Below are 6,470 nucleotides of genomic sequence, written 5' to 3' on the forward strand. Positions count from 1 at the left end.
AACCCCCCCGGGCCAGTGCTCCTCTGAGTGTTGGTCCGAACTGAGCTGCCTGCGGGGCCACCTCGGGGAAACTTGAGGGTTGGTTTTACTCGTAGCTAGTCTCATCTGAGTGTGCCCCGAGAAAGAGATATGTGCAGCTCCTATCGGGATTTGTCGGCACATTCGGGCGGTGTTGCTGGTTTAGTTTTACCCTGTCGAAATGTCTTGTTGTACCGGGATACCGAGTCTGATCGGAATGTCTCGGGTGGAGGTCTAATCCTTCGTTGGCCGTGAGAGCTTGTGATGGGCTAAGTTGGGACACCCCTGCAGGGATTTGAACTTTCGAAAGCCGTGCCCGCGGTTATGGGCAGATGGGAATTTGTTAACGTCCGGTTGTAGAAAACCCGAAGTTGACCTTAATTAAAATACATCAACCGTGTGTGTAACCGTGATGGTCTCTTTCCGGCGGAGCCCGGGAAGTGAACACGGTTGTTGGAGTTATGCTTGACGTAGGTAGTCCAGGATCACTTCTTGATCATACCTTTATCGACCGTGCTTTGCCTTCTCTTCTCGCTCTCATTTGCGTATGTTAGCCACCATATATGCTAGTCGCTGGTCGCAGCTCCACCTCATACCTTTACCTTACCCATAAGCTTAAATAGTCTTGATCGCGAGGGTGCAAGATTGCCGAGTCCCCGTGACTCACAGATACTTCCAAAACCAGCTTGCAGGTGCCGTTGAGTCCGTGCAGATGACGCAACCAAGCTCAGGAGGAGCTCGATGAAGATCTTGTCCTTTGTGTTGTTTCCGTTCTAGTTGATCAGTAGTGGAGCCCAGTTGGGGTCGATCGGGGACCTTTGTCGCATCTGGGGTTCTTCTTTTATTTTGGTTCCGTAGTCGGACCTTGATTGTATCTGGATGATGTAATGCTTTATTCATGTAATTGTGTGAAGTGGCGATTGTAAGCCAACTATGTATCTCTTTCCCTTATGTATTACATGGGTTGTGTGAAGATTACCTCACTTGCGACATTGCTTTCAATGCGGTTATGCCTCTAAGTCGTGCTTCGACACGTGGGAGATATAGCCGCATCGAGGGCGTTACAAGTTGGTATCAGAGCCTTCCCCGACCTTAGGAGCCCCCACTGATTGGTCGTTTTTAGCGGCCGAGTTGTGTCTAGAAAAATGTTTTGAGTCCTTTAGGAATTATATATCGGAGAGTTTAGGAATTCTTTTTACTCCTCAGTCCCTTCATCGCTCTGGTAAGGCATCCTGACGTAGAGTTTTGACTCTTCTCTTCTCAAATTTCACTATTTTTTTTTAGGATCACGCGGGTATCTTGGAATCGTTCCGATGGTTTTATGATGAGAACATTGTCTTGGTGCCTCCTGTCAGGGGTTTTGTGGAAGTGTCCCGGGGAGTTGAGCTCTGAGGTGTTGTCGTCATAATTTTATCGTTGCAGTTCCGGAATACCTGAGTTTAGTACGCCGACATCGAAAATCTCTTTTATGCAGTTGTTGGTGAGATAACCCTGATAACCCAGTACTGAGGTGAGTACGGGAGTATTGCCATGACTTGTATAACGGATGCTTTTCGAAGGTTGAGGTAGACGATTTCCGAAGGTTTCTTGGTTATGTGTTGAAGGATGGATACAGCTGGATGTAGGATTTGTTAGTTTTGGGTGAGATATTATGCTTCCCCTGTATCCCCAACACCTGATTGCATAACCGGAAAATTTCGGGAGTTTCATAGGTGGGAATTCAAGTAGCTCGTAGGATATCTTTCCGACAGATGTATGATATGAAATTGGGGTTCGACGTCTAGTGGTCCGCCTATTCACGGTCGATTTTACAGTGGTCTCTTTGTGTCTTAAAGAGTCCTTGGCTATGCCGACTCGGGGACGCTTCGTATGTCATGTGCACTGCCTTGTACATGATGGTGCTGTACGATCGAGCCCGTGTAGGCCCCACCACGAAAACTTCGGACGAAATCTCTATCATATGTTTGTTCCGGCTTATTTCGCAAGTCAATTCTTTGTTTTGTTTTGAGTTGTGGCATTCGAGTTGCTTCGAAGTCAAATGTTGATTCCATACCTTCCCCAAATGGTGTTCTCATACTTCGGTGTGAATACTAACCCTTCTTGATCATCGAGATTGTGCTGTCAATCCTTTTTAACCGGTGTGCTCCTCCTCAAGTGGATCCAATCATTTCAACATCAGTAAGATCAATTATCTCTTCTTCTCAACGGTGTTATTTCTTCCGTCTCCAAGTTGCCTTTGTTTTTTTTCCCACCCTTCCTCCCTTTGTTTTTCTCCAAGGATTCAGATTTCTTATCCAAGTATCCTTTATTGATGGAAAGCATCTCCATTCCTTTTCGTCAATTTTCTTATCCGGTGATGCTCATGAAGATGCTAACGAAGTTTCTAGTTCATCATTCTTCATTCTTTTTTCTTATCCGGTGGAACCAATTCAAGCTTTCGGTGTTGATCATATTCTTTTCCGTATTTCAATGTATTTCTCATACCGTTGCACCTCATAATCATCCACCTCTTGCTATTTAATTGTTCCGGAGTGCTGAAGATATTTCAAAGATTTGTGTTTTCACTTTGCATCCATTCAAGCTATTTCGAGGTCCTATCTTATTCAAATCATTTAATTCAATCGGTGAAATCTCTCTTTTAATCATTCTAACGGTGTTTTCTCTTGAGTGGGCCCTAACCCACAGGTCTTTTCCCAGGATCTTACCTGACTCTTCTTATTTCCGGAGTTATAATCAAATTCTTTTCGAAGTTTGACGTAAGAATGATTATCATCTGTCAAATGTATTTCTCCAAGATCTTTCAAATTCTTTTCATCGTTGCCTCAACCTCTGCGCTTTTGGTTCTTCCAGAGTGCCTAAATAATTATTGGTAGTGTTTCTCGTCGTCATTCTCATCATTTGAAGACCGAAGAAGAGTTTCTCTTTAATCTTGCTCCATTCTCTTCAAGATTCGGGGTTCTAGCTGGTTGCCATCCTCTCATAATTGTTTTGATTGTGAGAATTCTTTTCACCCTTCCGGAGCAATTTAAGAGTCTTCTCAGTTTGTTATCCGGAGTCCATCAAGTCAGGTTTATTCATTCTCAGCTTTCACTTATCATTCTCCGATCTTACCGGTGCAGCGTTCAAGTGATCTCTAATCGGTCCATAATCTATTACATTCACTTGTATCTAAATTCTCTCAAGCATCTTCGTCCATTTGCTAATTCTTCCGGTGGTTCGTTCAATACCTTCCCAAGTCTGATGTTATATCTCTCCTAATCTTTTCTACAAGAATAAGTAATATGCCAAATCCGTTGATTGTCATCAATTTAAATTGGTGAAGGATAAGCATAATGTAATTCTTACTCTTGTTCCATCCAAGTGATTTAATTCCTTATTCCGGAGGTGCATCATATCACATTCTTGGTTCGAGACGCTTTATCTTTTCTTTCCCAAGAGTTCCAAGCTTTCACAATTACATCTCCACGGAGGTCCATCTAAATCATTGCAAGGATTCACCTTGTGTTTTCAACTTCTTTTTCCTTCCGTTTGTTCATCCTTTTGTTTACCGGAGTTTGTTCTCGATGATTAAATTCTTGGTTTCAAGTGCTCATCTTCTTTCCCGGAGTTCCAACCTCTTTCAATTATATTATCATGGAGGTTCTACATGATGGTTCATCAAGGATTTATTTCCTTCTCGAAGTTTTCATCGAGATTCTTTTAAGGAGCTCAAGCAGTCTTCTTCTGGTAATCCGGAGTGCAATTCTTTCTACCATATTTTGGAGGTGGTATTATGTCATTCTTGATAATTTGAGTTCATGTTCCATGATTCACATGTTGTTAAGAATGAGTTATTTTTAAATCCATCAACCTCGTTGTTGGAGTTATCTTGTGTCATATTTCACCTAAAAGCCTTCCATTGGAATGTTGCTATTGTGGTGCTTGCCAATGATCCAAGTTATCTCTTTATCATCTTGGTGCAAGAAGTGTTCATTTCTTCGTCGATCTAAAGCTAGGAATCGTTTCCGTTAGTGGCCGGTTGTCACCTCATAATTTTGAGATGTTTTTCATAAGCCCACTACAAGCTTATTCGTTTCGTTGTTGTTTTTTCCCAACAACCCCGTTGTAACCTTCTTGGAAGGGTGCTTTCCAAGCTCAATTGTGGCAGAAGTTGCCATTTCCCCCTCCATTCTGTTATTCCAATGACCTATCTTCTATTCTTTCTTCCGGAGGCATTGTGACGTTGCTCTTTTCACTCACCATCTCGATTCGTGAGGATCGTGTTCTTTTCTTGCTTATCCATTTAACCGGAGTGTCCTGCCTTTTTCTTTCAAGTTCTTTTTCATCTTATCAAGTCTTGCATCTCTTTCCAACCGGAGTGCTGTTCGAATTTGGTCTTCCTTGATCCCCTTCCTTAACCGCGTGTTTTCAATATATATCTTCCCTTCAACCTCAAGGTTTTTCGCAAATGTTCTTTGTCCCTATTTGCTAACAGAGTGTTTTCAACTTTGTTCATCTCCGTTGTTTTCTTTTCTCGTATTTGCCTAACCTCCTCAAGGTTCTTTGGTTTCACTCGTTTGTCAAAGAAGCAACTTAGTTTTTTTACCTCTTCTCTTATCTCTTCTGTTGTCCCTCCGGTGCCATTCTAGATCTCGGGACGAGATCCTCTCGTAGTGGTGGAGTGTTGTAACGCCCCGAGACCGATGTGCCAGGTGTCATTCAGTTATTCGCTGTTGTTGCTTTGTTATTGCTTGCATGTCATGCATTGCATATCATGTCATCATGCACATTTCATTTGCATATGTGTTTGTCTCATGCATCCGAGCATTTTCCCCGTTGTCCGTTTTGCGTTCCGGCGCTTCGTTCTCCTCCGGTAGTCATTTCTACCTTTCTTTCTTGTGTGGGGGTTAAACATTTCCGGATTGGACCGAGTCTTGCCAAGCGGCCTTGGTTTACTACCGGTAGACCGCCTGTCAAGTTTCGTACCATTTGGACTTCGTTTGATACTCCAACGGTTAACCGAGGGACCGAGAAGGCCTCGTGTGTGTTGCAGCCCAACACCCTTCCATTTTGGCCCAAAACCCACCTAACTCTGCTCCATCATCTCGGTCGTTCGATCATGATCGCGTGGCGGAAAACCGCACCTCATTTGGACTCTCCTAGCTCCACTTATGCCTATAAATAGCCCCTCCCCGAAATTTCGGATCATTTCGCGGATGAACCCTAGATCCACTCCTCCCCGCGCCGCCGGACTTGTCCGTCCCGCCGTTGGACGTGTCCAGTGCCGCTGCCTCGTCATCCCGACCAATCAGAGGCCGACACCTCAGCCGGCCACCGCCCTCGTCCAACCCGCGCGCGCCACATGGCACCGCGCCGCCCCACTTCGCCGCCGGCCCGCGGGACCCAGATCGGGCCCGCACGAGCCCATCTCGTCGCCGCCGCCTACCCGCGGTCTCCCGCTCGTGCCGCGCCGCCTCAGGAGCTGCGCCACCGCAGATCCCCATCGCCGCCGCGGTGAGCTCGCGCCGGCCCCGCCTTCTGCTCCTCCCTCCCTGGTCTCTCTCACGGCCTCTCTCTCTCCCGCAGGTGCCCGCCGGCGACGAGGCGTCAAGCTCGTCGTCCCGAGCCGCTCCTGCCATTTCCGCACCGGATCCGGTGAGCCACCGCCCGGATCTATCCATCCCCGGCGCTCCCCGTCGCTCTCCGGCCGTCGTCGTGCCCTCCGCCCTCGTCGGGAACCCGGTGCGCCGTCGCCGCCATGGATCGGGAACCAGATCCCCGCTCGACGCCGTTGACCCTCCGCGTGGGCCTCACCTCCGGCCTAGTGCAGAGCGCCAAGGCCCAGAAACGCCGGCCTCGCCTCCTGCCGCGGGCGCCAAGGCCCAGCGCCGCCTCGGCCTGCCCTCTCTCCGCGCGCCAGCGTGCCCCCTGCCAGGCCGCTCCTGCTACCGGGCCAGGCCCATGGGTGAGCCACCCACATCCCAGCGCCCCTTCTCCCCTGTGCCTGTTGGGCTGCCCAATTTCGGCCCGATGCATGTTTTTTTTTCCTGTTGCGATTTTGTCTATTATCCCGAGTCAGCCAGTTTTGCAGTTTAGTCCCCCTAGTTCATGCATTTAATAACTCACTAACCGTGCATCGGATTAAAATGTTTTATATATGAAACTTGCTCAGAATTTTGTGTAGATTAATAATATACAACTTTCATGTATGTTTGAAATGTTAAAAATGTTGTTTGCATTAATTTACTCCTATGCCATGCTAAAATGATTTAATTCATAACTAAATAACCGTAGCTCCGAATTAAATAAACTTTATATGTAAATGAGGTAGAATTTTGCCTAGTTTAACATGGTGACCTTACTTTGCATGTTTAACAACTTTAAAATTGTGTTTAGGGCAGAACAGTACCAAACCTAATTTTTGCATATGAGGAGTTTCCGGAATTGTTGTTCGTTGCTTCCGGCCTCATTTA

This window comes from Triticum dicoccoides, chromosome 5B, assembly GCF_002162155.2.
Source record: "Triticum dicoccoides isolate Atlit2015 ecotype Zavitan chromosome 5B, WEW_v2.0, whole genome shotgun sequence".
In the NCBI taxonomy this organism is placed as follows: domain Eukaryota; kingdom Viridiplantae; phylum Streptophyta; class Magnoliopsida; order Poales; family Poaceae; genus Triticum; species Triticum dicoccoides.